Here is an 18906-nt window from a genome sequence, read left to right as displayed (position 1 = left end):
TGTGGAGAAAGGGGAACCCTCTTACACTGTTGGTGGGAATGCAAGTTGGTACAGCCACTTTGGAAAACAGTGTGGAGGTTCCTCAAAAATTTAAAAATAGAGCTACCCTATAACCCAGGAATTGCACTCCTGGGTATTTACCCCAAAGACACAGATGTAGTGAAAAGAAGGGCCATATGCACCCCAATGTTCATAGCAGCAATGTCTGCAATAGCCAAACTGTGGAAAGCGCCAAGATGCCCTTCAACAGATGAATGGATAAAGAAAATGTGGTCCATATATACAATGGGATATTGGGACACCTGGGTGGCTCAGTCGGTTAAGCGTCTGCCTTCAGCCCAGGTCATGATCCCAGGGTCCAGGGATCAAGTCCTGCATCGGGCTCCTTGCTCAGCAGGGAGCCTGCTTCTTCCTCTGCCTGCCACACTGCCTGATTGTGTTCTCTGTCTCACAAAGAAAATCTTTAAAACAACAACAACAACAACAAAAAACCAAAAAAACTCCAATGGAATATTACTCAGCCATCAGAAAGAATGAATACCCAACTTTTACATCAACATGGATGGGACTGGAAGAGATTATGCTAAGTGAAATAAATCAAGCAGAGAAAGTCAATTATATGATTTCACTTATTTGTGGAACATAAAGAATAGCATGGAGCACATTAGGAGAAGGAAGGGAAAAATGGGGGGGGCGGGAATTGGAGGGAGAAATGAACCATGAGAGACTATGGACTCTGAGAAACAAACAGGGTTTTAGAGGGGAGGGGGAGGGGGGATGGGTTAGCCCGGTGATGGGTATTAAGGAGGGCACGTACTGCATGGAGCACTGGGTGTTATACGAAAACAATGGATCGTGGATCACCACATCAAAAACTAATGATGTATTGTATGGTGACTAACATAATAAAATTAAAAAAAATAAATTAAAAAAAATAAAATTAAAAAATTAAAAAAAAAGAATAGAGCTACCCTATGACCAAGCAATTGCACTACTGAGTATTTACCCCAAAGACACAGATGTAGGAAAAGAAGGGCCACATGCACCCCAATGTTCACAGCAGCAATGTCCACAATAGCCAAACTGTGGAAAGAACCGAGATGCCCTTCAACAGATGAATGGATAAAGAAGATGTGGTCCATATATACAATGGAATATTACTCAGCCATCAGGAAGGATGCATACCCAACTTTTACATCAACACGGATGGGACTGGAGGAGATTATGCTAAGTGAAATAAGTCAAGCAGAGAAAGTCAATTATCATATGGTTTCACTTATTTGTGGAACATAAGGAATAGCATGGAGGACATTAGGAGAAGGAAGGGAAAAATGAAGGGGGGGAATCAGAGGGAGAGATGAACCATGAGAGACTATGGACTCTGAGAAACAAACAGGGTTTTAGAGGGGAGGGGGGAGGGGGGATTGGTTAGCCCGGTGATGGGTATTAAGGAGGGCACGTACTGCATGGAGCACTGGGTGTTATACGAAAACAATGGATCGTGGATCACCACATCAAAAACCAATGATGTATTGTATGGTGACTAACATAACATAATAAAATTAAAAAAAAAAAAAAGAAAGTGAGATGCTGATGTTTCCAACCGTTCTCGTTGAATTGCCTGTTTATCCCTTCATTTCTGTCAATTTGTTCTCCATGTATTTTGGTACTCTCTTGTTAGGTGGTAAGATTATAACTGTCATATAGTCCTAATATACTCGCCCTTCTATCATTACACAGTGTTTGCCTTTATTCCTAAAAACAATTTTTTGGTTTGTTTTAAAAATGCTCTCTGATACTAATATAGCTGTTCTAGCTTTTTTGTGGTTGCTGTTTGCCTGATCTTTCTTGATCCTTTTGCTTTCAACCTGTTGGTATCTTTGAATTGAAAGTGTATCTTTCATAGACAGTGTATGTATGGATCTTGTTTTTAAAATTTTTATTTATTTATTTATTTTTTATTTATCTATATTTTTTTATTCTTTTTTTTTATTCTCATGTTAATCCCCATACATTACATCATTAGTTTTAGATGAAGTGTTCCATGATTCATTGTTTGTGCATAACACCCAATGCTCCATGCAGAATGTGCCCTCCTCAATACCCACCACCAGGCTAACCCATCCTCCCACCCCCCTCCCCTCTAGAACCCTGTTTGTTTTTCAGAGTCCATCGTCTCTCATGGTTCGTCTACCCCTCCGATTTCCCCCACTTCATTCTTCCCCTCCCGCTACCTTCTTCTTCTTCTTTTTTTTTCTTAACATATATTGCATTATTTGTTTCAGAGGTACAGATCTGAGATTCAACAGTCTTGCACAATTCACAGCGCTTACCAGAGCACATACCCTCCCCAGTGTCTATCACTCAGTCACCCCATCCCTCCCCCCCCACACCCCACTCCAGCAGCCCTCAGTTTGTTTCCTACAATTAAGAATTCCTCATATCAGTGAGATCATATGATACATGTCTTTCTCTGTTTGACTTATTTCGCTCAACATAATACCCTCCAGTTCCATCCACGTCGTCGCAAATGGCAAGATCTCATTCCTTTTGATGGCTGCATAATATTCCATTGCATATATATACCACCTCTTCTTTATCCATTCATCTGTCCATGGACATCTTGGCTCTTTCCACAGTTTGGCTATTGTGGACATTGCTGCTATAAACATCGGGGTTCACGTACCCCTTCGGATCCCTACTTTTGTATCTTTGGGGTGAATACCCAGTAGTGCAATTGCTGGATCATATGGTAGCTCTATTATCAACTTTTTGAGGAACCTCCATACAGTTTTCCAGAGTGGCTGCACCAGCTTGCATTCCCACCAACAGTGTAGGAGGGTTCCCCTTTCTCCGCATCCCCGCCAACATCTGTCGTTTCCTGACTTGTTAATTTTAGCCATTCTGACTTGTGTGAGGTGGTATCTCATTGAGGTTTTGATTTGGATTTCCCTGATGCCGAGCGATATTGAGCACTTTTTCATGTGTCTGTTGCCCATTTGGATGTCTTCTTTGGAAAAATGTCTGTTCATGGCTTCTGCCCATTTCTTGATTGGATTCTTTGTTCTTTGGGTGTTGAGTTTGATGAGTTCTTTATAGATTTTGGATACTAGCCCTTTATCTGATATGTCATTTGCAAATATCTTCTCCCATTCTGTCGGTTGTCTTTTGGTTTTGTTGACTGTTTCCTTTGCTTTGCAAAAGCTTTTTATCTTGATGAAGTCCCAATAGTTCATTTTTGCCCTTGCTTCCCTTGCCTTTGGTGATGTTTCTAGGAAGAAGTTGCTTCCGCTGAGGTCAAAGAGGTTGCTGCCTGTGTTCTCCTTTAGGATTTTGATGGACTCCTGTCTCACATTGAGGTCTTTCAACCATTTGGAGTCTATTTTTGTGTGTGGTGTAAGGAAATGGTCCAGTTTCATTCTTTTGCATGTGGCTGTCCGATTTTCCCAACAGCATTTGTTGAAGAGACTGTCTTTGTTCCATTGGACATTCTTTCCTGCTTTGTCAAAGATGAGTTGACCATAGAGTTAAGGGTCCATTTCTGGGCTCTCTATTCTGTTCCATTGATCTATGTGTCTGTTTTTGTGCCAGTACCATGCTGTCTTGATGATGACAGCTTTGTAATAGAGCTGGAAGTCCGGAATTGTGATGCCGCCGGCTTTGCTTTTCTTTTTCAACATTCCTCTGGCTATGCGGGGTCTTTTCTGGTTCCATACAAATTTTAGGATTATTTGTTCCATTTCTTTGAAAAAAGTGGATGGTATTTTGATGGGGATTGCATTGAATGTGTAGATTGCTCTAGGTAGCATTGACATCTTCACAATATTTGTTCTTCCAATCCATGAGCATGGAACGTTTTTCCATTTCTTTGTGTCTTCATCAATTTCTTTCATGAGTATTTTATAGTTTTCTGAGTAAAGATCCTTTGTCTCTTTGGTTAGATTTATTCCTAGGTATCTTATGGTTTTGGGCGCAATTGTAAATGGGATCGACTCCTTAATTTCTCTTTCTTCTGTCTTGTTGTTGGTGTATAGGAATGCCACTGACTTCTGTGCATTGATTTTATATCCTGCCACTTGACTGAATTCCTGTATGAGTTCTAGCAGTTTTGGGGTGGAGTCCTTTGGGTTTTCCACATAAAGTATCATATCATCTGCAAAGAGTGAGAGTTTGACTTCTTCTTTGCCAATTTGGATGCCTTTGATTTCTTTTTGTTGTCTGATTGCTGTGGTTAGGACTTCCAATACTATGTTGAATAGCAGTGGTGATAGTGGACATCCCTGCCGCGTTCCTGACCTTAGGGGGAAAGCTCTCCGTTTTTCGCCATTGAGAATGATATTCGCTGTAGGTTTTTCATAGATGGCTTTTATGATATTGAGGTATGTACCCTCGATCCCTATACTCTGAAGAGTTTTGATCAAGAAAGGATGCTGTACTTTGTCAAAAGCTTTTTCTGCATCTATTGAGAGGATCATATGATTCTTGTTCTTTCTTTTGTTAATGTATTGTATCACATTGACTGATTTGTGGATGTTGAACCAACCTTGCAGCCCAGGGATAAATCCCACTTGGTCATGGTGAATAATCCTTTTAATGTACTGTTGGATCCTATTGGCTAGTATTTTGGTGAGAATTTTTGCATCCATGTTCATCAGGGATATTGGTCTGTAATTCTCCTTTTTGATGGGGTCTTTGTCTGGTTTTGGGATCAAGGTAATGCTGGCCTCATAAAATGAGTTTGGAAGTTTTCCTTCCATTTCTATTTTTCGGAACAGTTTCAGAAGAATAGGTATTAATTCTTCTTGAAATGTTTGGTAGAATTCCCCTGGGAAGCCATCTGGCCCTGGGCTTTTGTTTTTTGGGAGCTTTTTGATGACTGCTTCAATTTCCTTAGTGGTTATAGGTCTGTTCAGGTTTTCTATTTCATCCTGGTTCAGTTTTGGTAGTTGATACATCTCTAGGAATGCCTCCATTTCTTCCAGGTTACCTAATTTGCTGGCATAGAGTTGCTCATAATATGTTCTTATAATTGTTTGTATTTCTTTGGTGTTGGTTGTGATCTCTCCTCTTTCATTCATGATTTTGTTGATTAGGGTCATTTCTCTTCTCTTTTTGAAAAGTCTGGCCAGGGGTTTATCAATCTTGTTAATTCTTTCAAAGAACCAGCTCCTAGTTTCGTTGATCTGTTCTACTGTTCTTTTAGTTTCTATTTCATTGATTTCTGCTCTGATCTTTATTATTTCTCTTCTCCTGCTGGGTTTAGGCTTTATTTGCTCTTCTTTCTCCAGCTCCTTTAGGTGTAGACTTAGGTTGTGTACTTGAGACCTTTCTTGTTTCTTGAGAAAGGCTTGTATTGCTATATACTTTCCTCTTAGGACTGCCTTTGCTGCATCCCAAAGATTGTGAATAGTTGTGTTTTCATTTTCATTGGTTTCCATGTATTTTTTTAAATTCTTCTTTAATTTCCTGGTTGACCCATTCATTCTTCAGTAGGATGCTCTTTAGCCTCCATGTATTTGAGTTCTTTCCGACTTTCCTCTTGTGATTGAGTTCTAGTTTCAAAGCATTGTGGTCTGAAAATAGGCAGGGAATGATCCCAATCTTTTGGTACCGGTTGAGACCTGATTTATGACCTAGGATGTGATCTATTCTGGAGAATGTTCCATGGGCACTAGAGAAGAATGTGTATTCCATTGCTTTGGGGTGGAATGTTCTGAATATGTCTATGAAGTCCATTTGGTCCAGTGTGTCATTTAAAGTCTTTATTTCCTTGTTGATCTTTTGCTTAGATGATCTGTCCATTTCAGTGAGGGGGGTGTTAAAATCCCCCACTATTATTGTATTGTTGTCGATGTGTTTCTTTGCTTTTGTTATTAATTGCCTTATATAATTGGCTGCTCCCATGTTAGGGGCATAAATATTTACAATTGTTGGATCTTCTTGTTGGATAGATCATTTAAGTAGGATATAATGTCCTTCCTCATCTCTTATTACAGTCTTTGGTTTAAAATCTAATTTGTCTGATATAAGGATTGCCACCCCAGCTTTCTTTTGGTGTCCATTAGCATGGTAAATAGTTTTCCACCCCCTCACTTTCAATCTGGTGGTGTCTTTGGTTCTAAAATGAGTCTCTTGCAGACAGCATATCGATGGGTCTTGTTTTTTAATCCAGTCTGATAGCCTGTGTCTTTTGATTGGGGCATTGAGCCCATTTACATTCAGGGTAACTATTGAAAGATAGGAATTTAGTGCCATTGTATTGCCTGTAAGGTGACTGTTACCGTATATTGTCTGTGTTCCTTTCTGGTCTATGTTGCTTTTAGGCTCTCTCTTTGCTTAGAGGACCCCTTTCAATATTTCTTGTAGGGCTGGTTTTGTGTTTGCAAATTCCTTTAGCTTGTGTTTGTCCTGGAAGCTTTTTATCTCTCCTTCAATTTTCAATGACAGCCTAGCTGGATATAGTATTCTTGGCTGCATATTTTTCTCATTTAGTGCTCTGAATATATCCTGCCAGTCCTTTCTGGCCTGCCAGGTCTCTGTGGATAGGTCTGTTGCCAATCTAATGTTTCTACCCTTGTAGGTTACATATCTCTTGTCCCGAGCTGCTTTCAGGATTTTCTCTTTGTCTATGGGACTCGTAAGTTTTACTATTAGATGTCGGGGTGTTGACCTATTTTTATTGATTTTGAGAGGGGTTCTCTGTGCTTCCTGGATTTTCATGCCTGTTTCCTTCCCCAAATTAGGGAGTTCTCTGCTATAATTTGCTTCATTATACCTTCTGCCCCTCTCTCTCTTTCTTCTTCTTCCGGGATCCCAATTATTCTAATGTTGTTTCGTCTTATGGTATCGCTTATCTCTCGAATTCTGCCCTCGTGATCCAGTAGTTGTTTATCTCTCTTTTTCTCAGCTTCTTTATTTTCCATCATTTCAACTTCTATATTACTGATTCTCTCTTCTGCCTCATTTATTCTAGCAGTTAGCGCCCCCATTTTTGATTGCACCTCATTAATAGCCTTTTTGATTTCTACTTGGTTGGATTTTAGTTCTTTTACTTCTCCAGAAAGGGTTTCTCTAATAACTTCCATATTTTTTTCAAGCCCAGCTAGTATCTTTAAAGTGATGATTCTGAACTCTAGATCTGACATCGTACTAATGTCCGTATTGAGTAGGTCCTTGGCAGTCGGTACTACCTCTTGTTCTTTTTGTTGAGGTGATTTTTTTCCGTCTTGTCATTTTGTGCAGAGGAGAATAGATTAATGAGAGAATAAAATGCTAGCAGAGTAACAACGTCCCCAGAAAATATACTCTAAACAAATCAGAAAAGACCTGAAGCAGTGGGAAAAGAAAGGGAAAGAGAGAAAAAAGAAAAGAAAAAAAAAGAAAAAGAAAAAGATAAAGATAAAAACAAAAACAAACAAAACAAAACAACAACAACAACAAAAAAAACCCAGAATGTGATCAAATATGATCAGGCTGGTATATAGATCAGTGCCACACACTAGATTTGGGGTGTATTTTGGTCTTTTAGAAGAAAGTGCCTCCCAAAATTTTAAAGAAAGAAAAACTTATATATGTACAAAAATAAGGGTTGATATGATGAAGGGATGGAATATGACTGTAAAGATGGAAATTATAAAAAATTTTATAAAAGGAATTGATAAGAAGTTGTTTGAAAAAAGAAAGAAGAGGATTTAAAAAAAGAAAAAAGAAAAAAAAAGGGAGAGGATGTGATCAGGCAGGGGAATAGAAAACACCATATACTAGAGATTTAGGGTATATTTTAATCTGTTAGAAGAAACTATCTCAAAATTTTAAAGAGAGAACAACTTATATATATAAGCCAAAAATACGGGTAACTACTATGAAGGGATAGAATATGACTCTAAAAATGAAAAATAAAAATGTTTTTTTTAAAAAAGGGATTGATAAGATGTTGGTTGAAAAAGGGAAAAAGAAAAATTCAAAAAAAAAAAACCAGTTAAAAAAAAATTAACTTTGAAAGACTAAAGAATCATGGTAAAAAAGCCATGAATTCTATGTGCAGTATTTCTCTAGTGCTGGAGTTCTCCTGTTCTCATTGATCGGTAAACTTGGTCTTGGCCGGCTGTTCTCGCTGATCTTCTGGGGAGGGGCCTGTTGCCGTGGTTTCCAAATGTCTTTGCCGGAGGCAGAATTGCCCCGCCCTTGCCCCCTCCCAGCTAAGTAATCTGCTCGGGTTTGCTCTCCGGGGCTTTTGTTCCCTGCGAGCTTTCCGTACAGCTTTGGAGGCGGAGAGTGAGAATGGCAGCCTCCCAATCTCCGCCCCGGAGGAGCCGAGAACTCGGGGCCCCGCTTCTCAGTGAGCCCCCAGAGAAAAGCCGTCAGTCACTCCCGTCTCCCCGGTCTCTGGCCGCACTCCATGCTCACCTGGCCTGTGACCGCGCGTTTCTATCTCTGGCCCCCGACCCCGGGTGGAGTCTCCAAACCCAGCAGATCCCTGCGGCGCACTCCTGCGCGGCTCCTCCCGGGGGAGGAAGGTGAGTCTCCCCGGATCTGCCGCTTGTTGGGTCCCTGCTGGAGGAGCAGGGGCCCGACTGTGCCGCGGATCACGGTTTATGGCCCCCCCCCCCCCCCGAGCTGAGAGCCCGCGCCTGGGCTCCGCCTCTGCAGCCGGGTCCCCGCTCCGATCCCTGGGAGCTCTGCCACACTCAGGCACCCCCGGTCTTTCTGTGACCCCGAGGGTCCTGAGACCACACTGTCCCGGAGGGTTCCACCCCCCCGCTTAGCCACCAGAGTGACGTCCCTCGGCGGAGCAGACTCTTAAAAGTTCCGATTTTGTGCTCCGCGGCTCTATCACTTGCCAGAAGTGGACGCCGGAGGCCCCTCCCCCGCCGTCTATCCTCCCGAATATCGCCTCGGATTCACTTCTCCGCACGTCCTACCTTCCAGAAAGTGGTCGCTTTTCTGTTCAGAGAGTTGTTGCTATTCCTTTCTTCAATCTCCTGTTGGGTTTGTAGGTGTTCAGAATGGTTTGATCCCTATCCAGCTGAATTCCCGAGAGGAGACGAAATCCAAGTCTCCTACTCCTCCGCCATCTTGCTCCGCCCCCTGTTTTTTAAAAATTTTTATCTGTATATTTCTGCTTCTGCGTGGACTATCTAATCTGTTCATATTTAATGTTATTGACATAGCTGTATTTATATCTGAAAGATTACTTTGTTTTCAACATCTCATGACTTTTTTGTTTCTCTTTTTCCTTTACTGCTCTCTTTTGCGTCAAGTGCATTTTTAAAAATGTAGCAGTTTAATTTCTGTAATGTTTTTTTTCACTGTATGTTTGAGTTGTTTCCCTAGTAGTTGTTCAAGTTCTTACCACGGACATCTTCACTTATCAGACACACCTTCAGATGTATATGACCTTAATTCGAAGAACTCTAGAAACACCATACCCATATGCTTCTATTCTACTTCCCCTCTCGGAGTGACATTATTTATTTATTTATTTTTTAAAGATTTTATTTATTTTTTTGACAGAGAGAGACAGTGAGAGAGGGAACACAAGCAGGGGGAGTGGGAGAGGGAGAAGCAGGCTTCCCGCGGAGCAGGGAGCCCGATGTGGGGCTCGATCCTAGGACCCTGGGATCATGACCTGGGCCGAAGGCTGACACTTAATGACTCAGCTACTCAGCTACCCAGCTCCCCATTTTTTTTTTAAATTTTTGCTTAACATATCCTTTTTTTTTTTTAAATTTTATTATGTTATGTTAGTCACCATACAATACATCATTAGTTTTTGATGTGGTGATCCACAATCCATTCTTTTCATATAACACCCAGTGCTCCATGCAGTACGTGCCCTCCTTAATACCCATCACTGGGCTAACCAATCCCCCTCCCCCCTCCCCTCTAAAACCCTGTTTGTTTCTCAGAGTCCATAGTCTCTCATGGTTCGTCTCCACCTCCGATTTCCCCCCCTTCATTTTTCCCTTCCTTCTCCTAATGTCCTCCATGCTATTCCTTATGTTCCACAAATAAGTGAATCCATATGATAATTGACTTTCTCTGCTTGACTTATTTTACTTAGCGTTAACCCCCCCCTTTTTTTTTTGACATTATTTGTTATAAGTATGTTGCATGTATAGGTGTTACAACCTCAACATTACATTACTATAAATTTTATTTTATACAATCTTTTTTTTTTTTTTAATAAACTGAGAGAAGAAAAGAGAGTAGGTGTATACTTACAACTTTTGTTTTATTAACCTCATGATTTGTTTCTGGATCCATTCCTTTCTTCTGTGTATCCCGTTACCATCTGGGATCATTTCTTTAACCCAGTAGAATTCTGTTCCCATCCATCTCTTTTGTGTCATTACTGGAAAATACATTTCTGTGTTTTAGGCCAAATAGTACATTATATACATATGTTTTATATAATTGCATTTTAAATCAGTAAGAAGAAAGCAGAAGCAATATGCATTTATACTTTCTGAAAATAATCACATGATTGCCTTTATAAGTTCTCTTTGTTTTATAAGGTGGATTTAAATTATTGTCTGGGGTCCTTTTTTTTCTGCCCGATGAACTCCCACTAGTATATCTTTTAAGGAAGTTTTGCGAGGAACACATCTCCTGTTTTTGTTGATCTCAGAATGTCTTTATTTCACCTCCATTTTTAAAAGATAGTTTTACTGGATACGGGATTCTGGGTTGACATATTTGTTGTTGAGCACTTAGAATATGTTGCCCCACTGCATTCTAGCCTCTGCTGTATCTGATAAATTGGCTGTTTATCTTATCTGGGTTCACTTGTAAGTGCTTTGGTCATTTTGAAAATTTCTACTTGTTTTAGGCTTTCAGAATTTTTACTATGAGTTGCCTTTACATTTATTCTAATTGGAGCTTGTGTAGCTTGCTCTGTGTGTTAGTGAATGTTTTCAGTAAATTTGGAAAGTTTTCAGTCATTATTTCTTTGAATATTTTTCTACTTCTTCACTCCTCCGTGTCTGGGAAATACATTGCGTGTTTGGTGCATTTGATGGCGTCCCACATTTCTCTGAGGCTTCTTGTTTTCCTTCATTCCTTTTTCTTTCTGTTGTTTGGACTGCATGACCTCACATGATCTTTTTTCAGTTTTTCTAATGCTTTCTTCTGCCAGCTCAAATCTACTGTTGAGCCTAAGATTTTTTTTTTTTAATTCAGTTACTGTATTTTTCTTTTTCTTTTTTTTTTTTTAAAGATTTTATTTATTTATTTGAGAGAGAGAGAATGAGAGACAGAGAGCATGAGAGGGAGGAGGGTCAGAGGGAGAAGCAGACTCCCTGCCGAGCAGGGAGCCCAATGCGGGATTCGATCCTGGGACTCCAGGATCATGACCTGAGCTAAAGGCAGTCATTTAACCAACTGAGCTACCCAGGCGCCCTGTTACTGTATTTTTCAATTCCAGAATTCCCATATGGTTATTTTATTTTATTTTATTATTTTATTGTGGTATGTTAGTCACCATACAATACATCTTTAGTTTTTGATGTAGTGATCCATGATTCATTGTTTTTGTATAACACCCAGTGCTCCATGCAGTACGTGCCCTCCTTAATACCCATCACCGGGCTAACCCATCCTCCCACCCGCCTCCCCTCTAAAACCCAATCAATGTGATAGAACATGTTAATAAGAGGAGAGAGAAGAACCAATTGATGCAGAAAAAGCATTTGACAAAATACAGCATCCTTTCCTGATTAAAACTCCTCAGAGTATAGGGATAGAGGGAACATTCCTCAAGTTCATAAAATCCATCCATGAAAAACCCACAGCAAATACCATCTTCAATGGGGAAAAGATGAGAGCATGTCCCTTAAGATCAGGAACACGTCAAGGATGCCCGCTCTCACCGCTATTGTTCAACATAGTACTAGAAGTCCTAGCAGCAGCAATCAAACAGCAAAAAGAATAAAATGGTATTCAAATTGGCAAAGAAGAAGCCATATGGTTCTTTTAAAAAAAATAATTTGCTATTCCCTATGATGTAGCATTGTCTTTATACCTACCATTACATCTTTCATTTAGTGTTATTGTAGTTTATTGAACATATTTTCGATGGCTACTTCAAAGTCTTTGTTAAATCAGATATCTAGCCACTCTCACAGGTGGTTTGTTTTACGTACTTTATAATTTTCTGGTGCACAGGTAATATTTTTCTTTTCCTTTGCATATCTTATGAATTGTGTTGGAAACTGGACATTTGAGATACTATCTTATACCAACTCTGGGCTCTGGTCCTCTCTTCCAGAGCTTGTTATTGTTATTTGCCTTTTTATCTTGCTTGATCTTTTAGTGACTGGCTGTGTTATTTTAAGGAAATTTATTTCCCTCCTGTAGTGTGAAGCCTCTGATAGTGCTCCTCAGGATTATGGGTTTGGGTACTACCCACCGTCATGCTGGGTGGACTGTGGTGTGGGCAGGGCTCTCTTTGACTATCTCTTTTCCTGACCAAGGGAAGCTACTAAGCTTCACTAATCGCTGGCTGAATGTTTTCGACAATGCTCTGAGGCATGTGGTCCACAGAACAATTCAGTCAGATGTGGACTCCTTTTAAGGGATAGTTCCCAAGGTCAGTGTTTGACATTTGTTTTGACCCAGGGAGTAATCCTCTGAGCTGTCTCTTATCCTGTTCTTTCCAAGAGACTAGCCAGCTTATGGTGTTTAGCTTCTATGTGATGAATCTATTGGTTTCTCCTTAATTGTCTTTCATTACCACCTCCATTGTTTTTGAGAGCACCTTTAAGCTTGAACTTTTCCACACCCTCTCAGTTCTTTTGGGAAAAGATTCAGAGTTCTTTGTTTTATGGCTGCTTCCCTCCTCCCACAAGATGAGGTCTCTGAGCTTGGGCTTTGGAGCTGTGGGTGGGAACTGTGGCAAGGTTTTCTCTCAGTGACCCAATTTGGATGCTGAGCACTTGGTGTCAGTCTTCTCGATTTGCTTCCGCCAGCATGTAATCTCCACCCTGTGAGCCTGGGTATGGGTGATCAGACCCCCAGGGTTCTCAGTAGCACCACACCTGAGGAGCATAAGCCCCACCTTGGGGGCCGAAAAACAGAGTCCCTACCTCTTAGCTTCACTTACTTGGAGGGTAGTATCAGCAGTAGGTGGTGGAGAGAGAATGAGAAATGCTGGTGTCCTGCCCCTCTTAAGACAGCCCTTTGATGGGGGTGAGAGAAGGCCTGCGTTCTTGATTGCAACAGACCAGAGGGAAGTTTTTAATGCCACTGAGCTATGAAGGTGGAAGGAAGGAGCAGGGTCTTGGTTCGAATACCACAGACTCCTGCTGTTCTTTCTGAGTTTCAGTACATTTTTTAAATAAATATTTATTCATTTGATGTATGCTTTTAGAACCATTTCCAGAGACATTGTTGTTATTGTTAATAAGGAATTCTCACCAGTTTCACTGGAGAGTGGGCCTGATGGCCTCCTCCACTGTCGTGCTCAAAATGGAACTCTCTGAAAAGTTTTACAATTATTCCCCTTTCTTTTTTTTTAAATTTTTTATTAACATATAATGTATTATTTGTTTCAGGGGTACAGGTCTGTGATTCATCAGTCTTATACAATTCACAGCACTCACCATAGTACATACCCTCCTCAGTGTACAATTTATTCCCCTTTCTTAGGAGCTACCCGATTTTTGGAATATGTTAAACTTGCTATACTCCCATTTCCACATTTGTTATAAAAATTAAATAAGATCACATATGAGAAATTGTAAACTATAAAATAGAATGCACAGTAGTCCAATTTTACTCCTTATTGGCAATAGCAAACTAAGTATTATTCATTTTCCAAGCTAATGCATTGGACGTGCTATTACCCTAGAAGAAAAATCTAGAATTGGGAACCTCTCAGCAGGGTCAGAGACCGTTGGTGGTACCATCCTGGGAGTAGTATCTGGCTTTTCTGTCTTGGTACCACCTGGCTCAGTTTGCATGTCAGGCTTTACTCAGTTCTCCCTATATTCCATCCTGTTCAGTCATCAAGCTAAAAGAGGTAAAGCTAAGACCCTTCTAGCTGGTGTTCACTATGATGCAATGAGCTATGAAGGTGGAGAAGTTACTCAGATCAGAGGGCTGAAAGCTATTAGCAGAAGGCACAAAGGGAATGGGACAAAAACAGGGAAGGAACATGTTTTGTTTTGCAGATTCAGCAGTTCCCACCAAGAAGACACCCAGCTAGGTGTTTCATCTAAAAGCTCCTTGTTAGATGTTTGACCTGATAGCGCCTTACGTGAGCCAGTATGAGCTGGTTTGGGGCTGAGGAGCTGTGCAGGAGCACTCCTGAGTTGTCCTAAAGTTATCTTTAGCTCATTATAATGCTAAGATCGCCTCTGATGGGTGAGGTTTTCCACTATTTTTTGAAAATACGATGCATGCACTAGCATGTTGACGTGATAGGCATGCACAATTGAACCAAAATGCCTAAGTGATAGACTATATATATATTCTTTAATGTATATGTGAGCTCCCTGCTCTGTGATACACTAAATAAAGGCTTCCTCTACTGACCCCAGAGGGAGACAGTGCTTTGAGAGCAAGTTCCCTTACTTGCTGCTGCAAGTAATAAAAATTATTTGCTCAAACCAAAAGGACTTGGGCTGATCTATTGGCCGATGCACCACAAGTGGCAAGCCCTTTGCATTTGGTGACACTGGGACCTACTCTGAATGGAAACTGGGGTGCGGAAATTGGAAAATGTGTGAGGTTGACAGAACATCAATTGTATTTGTCCCAGTTTCTTTCCTTAATCTGAAAACTACTTTTATACTTTCTAACTATTTGAACATCTACTGTTTTCCAGGAGCTCTGCTAATTTTAAGAGGGATTAATGATGTCTTTAAAATTTGATTCTTGCCTTCAGACAGTTAGCAACCAGATGGGAGGTCAGACAGCACGCAATAGAGTTTTGGACAGAGGAAAAGAAGGAGCCCCGGTGTTTAGGAAATCACAGCTCACCTGGGGCTCCTGTAGAGTGTGGTTGGAGAAGACGAGCTGGCAATTGCAAGGTGGATTGAGGTAGGTTGTATAGGACTTCAGTACTCACACTAAGGAGTCTAAATTTATTCCCTGGAAAACAAGTTGCCGTCACAGGTTTTTAAGCAAGTGAGGAGTACCATGTCCTTTTTATATTCCAGATAAACTGGGTGGATGATGGAATGACTGGGGGATGGGAGGGGTTGAGGGATCACAAAGAAAAAAAATTTTTTCCAATTCTACTTTGTCATTAATTACTTGACAGCTCCTTCCTCCTTTTTGGAGCATAATTTCCCGTTTAATAAGGTAGTATTAAAGCAGATAATTCCCAATGTCATTTCCATTAACAAAAAATTCTGTAAAAGTTCCACTACTTTTTTTGGCCTCTCAGAGCCTCTCATTGGTGTTATATAATAGCCCTCTTCATCGTAACACTGATGTTAAACATATTCATCCCAGCTGTTCGATTTTTAAAATACCGTGTTCACTGATACTGCCAAACACATTTTCTTATGTCTAAGAGGTATTTGATATACTCAGGATGTTGGCATTATATGGTAAATATTTAAATGTAATCCTTTTTTTTTAAGTTGCTCTGTCATATGTTAGCCATTATCATAATTCATTAAGCTCCATGGAGGGGCTAGATATGCCAGTAGCAAGACAATAGTTGGGATTTACAATCTGTTGGAATTGCAGATTAGAGGCAGATCAGGGAATGGAAATGAGGATCTGGATCACACGAATGTGGCATCTGAGACCATGACTGAGAACTGAGCATAGAGGCTTATCAGAGGCTGGCAGCACTGTTGTCCTACAAATTCTGATGTCTTTAAGAAAAGGAATCAGTAATCATGAAGGAGCCAGAAATGGTACTCTAAGCAAAGTTTTATGAGATTGACAGTTTGAGAAGAACAAGGGATTTTAAAACAGACAAAATGAATAGTAACCTTAATCACAACAAGATGTATAGCTTGGGGAGGTCAGTTAACATGCTGAGGCTTGGTGCCCTCGAATGCAAATGGGCATGACATATTATCAAGTAATTATGAAAGTGAATATGGTGACTAAAGAATCCCTAGGAAAGATAAATTTATGATTATTTTAATACCTGTGGTGAATCTGTGTTTCAGAGTTTATAGGATAATCTTCATTTCTAATACTGTATAATCTTCCTAACCTAATTCATACTTGTCATGCAATAAATCTCAATTTTCTGTTCGAACAATATGGCATGCACGATAGGTTAATAAAGTATTGGAGGTAGAGTGAATGAAATGGATGGAAGAACAAAGTCAGGATAAAGGCAATGAATAATGGCCTTTAAAAAATCAAATAACATTAAAATCAGGATGCAGAATTTGGGGCACACGGTTAAAAATATCCAGTGATAAGGGAGAGGGTAAAGAGTATTGGACAAGTCTAATATGATAAATTGTTTCATACACACATGCGTGCACACACACACACATACACACACACACACACTTTGCATTCATAAAAAGAAAGAAATCAGATGAAATAAGAAATACAAAGTCAGAGCATGCAGACCAAAAGGTCTGGAACCTTGCAAGAGTCCCATGAATGTGTGAGGCTTATTGGTTTTCCCTCTGCTCCAGGCTTTCTATAATTAGACAATTTCAATGTCAACTGAATGATCCATCCAATAGCATGTCCTTTTAGGCAACAGTATGGATCACATTCTCTTGTCTCTTTGTATGTTTTATTTTTTAAATTATTATTAAAAAGGGGACATCTTAGATGATATATTTTAACAATGCTGTTTACTGATTCCTATTCCCCCCCCACTCTGCACCCTACCTGGCTTGATGTTGTTTGCTTATGTATTTGTCTAGTGACCTCTGTAGACGATTTCAGTGAAGTCTATTTCCCATATAGTGTGAAGTGTCTGATGTCCCTTCACTGTGGGCTCTGCCTTGGATGGTCATTTGATGACAGTGGTTTCTGCAGGGCTCTCTTTAACTGTGTCTTTCTGATTCTCTCTGTTAAGCTGTCTGCCACTTTTGGTCTCACACCCAGCTCTTTGGTGCCACTAACTGCTGACTGGTTATTGTTTTTAACAATGTCCTTGGGCATAAGTGTTTCTGCAGTCTAATCTGATTAAACCTGGACCCCTCTTGCAGGGCTATTTTTGAGGCTGGTGCTTGGAGTTTGTTCTGACATCAGGAGAGCACTCCCTGGCTGTCCCCTTGCCTTGTTCTTCCTGGTAAACTATCTGGCCTGTGGTTTAGCTCTTTGCTCTTATGAATGTCTTAATTGCTTACCACCAATATCTTCATTGTTTTTGAGAGCGTCTTTAGGCTTGAATCTCTTCACACACCAAATAAGGGCAATTTCTTTGGGGAGAACTTCTAATCTTGTTATGTTGGTCTGCCTTACTCCTGAGCAAAATCTCTAAGCAACTATTGCAGAGTTGGAGACTGGAACAGTGGCTGATTCCCTTGGAATGAGACCCCAGCTTTATGAGCAGGTCTCTGGGTGGAGGCAGTAGGCTCTGGTCTTACCGACCTGCCTCTCCTGATGTGGGACCTTTACAGTGAACCGAAGCAATGGCAATTGAGGTCACATCCTATTGTACCTAGGGTAGAAGCCCTGTTCAATGGGACAGCTTGGAGAAACGGAGTCCCCAACCTCCTTGTTCCATTCACATGCAATTTAGTCACAACAACATGTAGCTGGGTGGAGGCGAGGGGTATAAAAATGCTGATGGCCTGCCCCTCCTAGGGAGATACTGTATCCTTTGATTGGGAGCCATGGGAAAGAGGGAGTCCCATCCACTTGTCCATACCCACCCAGAGTAGAATTTCCATCATGTTGAACTGGTGGGCTGGGGGAAGGCCATGCTTTTTCCAAGCAGAATTATTTTGTTTTGGTTTTTAACCAATTCTCTAAATATTTTCCTTTATTTGGAGTATTTAATTCATTTATATTAAACACAACTGCTGGTATGGTTGAATTTAAATCTAACACCTTGCTATTTACTTTCTATTTGTCTCATTTCTATTCTTTCTATGTTCCTCTTCTTAAGATTTCTTTTGGGTTTTCCAAGTTTTAAAAATTATTATTAATCAACTTTTGTCTTCTATTAGCTTTATCATAATAACTTGTTAGTATAATTCTTTCAGTGAGTGTTGTCTAAATTATAAAATGCATTCAGTTTACCTTATGTTGGTGTTATATTGCTATTATTCTCAAAAGCTTTTCTTTTACATATGCTGTAAGTTCCACAAAACATCGTTATTATTGTTGCTTAAAATAACTGATAATCTTTTACAGTTACCCATATGTTTACTCTCTCTCGACTTGTACATTCTTTTTTACATTGTCATGCTCCTAGATGTAATCATTTTTCTTAATCCTAAAACTTCCTTTAACATTTCTTGTTGTTCAGGTTTGCTGGCATCAAATGTTTCAGCTTTTGTTTGTCTGGAACTTTAAAGTTTTTACTTTGAGATAAATGTAGATTCACATGCAGTTTTATTTATTTATTTATTTTTAAAAAATTTTATTTTATTATGTTATGTTAGTTACCATACAATAGATCATTAGTTTTTGATGTAGTGATCCACGATTCACATGCAGTTTTAAAACATAACATAGAGATCCCATGACCATTTCTTCAGTTTCCCTAAAGGGCATGTCTAACAAAACAAGAGTGTAATATCACACCAGGATGCTGATGTTGATATAGTCAAGATACAAAAGATTTACAACACCGCATTGAGAACATGCTATTTGGCCTTCAATTTTGAAATTAATTTTGCTTATTGTAGAACTCTAGGTTGACACCCTCCCCACACCTCTCCTCACTTAAAAGATTTCATTCCATTGTCTTCAGACTTTCATAATTTCTTTTATAAAATTAGCTCTAATTGGTTGTATCTT

This window comes from Neomonachus schauinslandi, chromosome 10 (genome assembly GCF_002201575.2).
Source record: "Neomonachus schauinslandi chromosome 10, ASM220157v2, whole genome shotgun sequence".
Taxonomy (NCBI): Eukaryota; Metazoa; Chordata; class Mammalia; order Carnivora; family Phocidae; genus Neomonachus; species Neomonachus schauinslandi.
Note: the sequence above shows the minus strand (reverse complement) of the source record.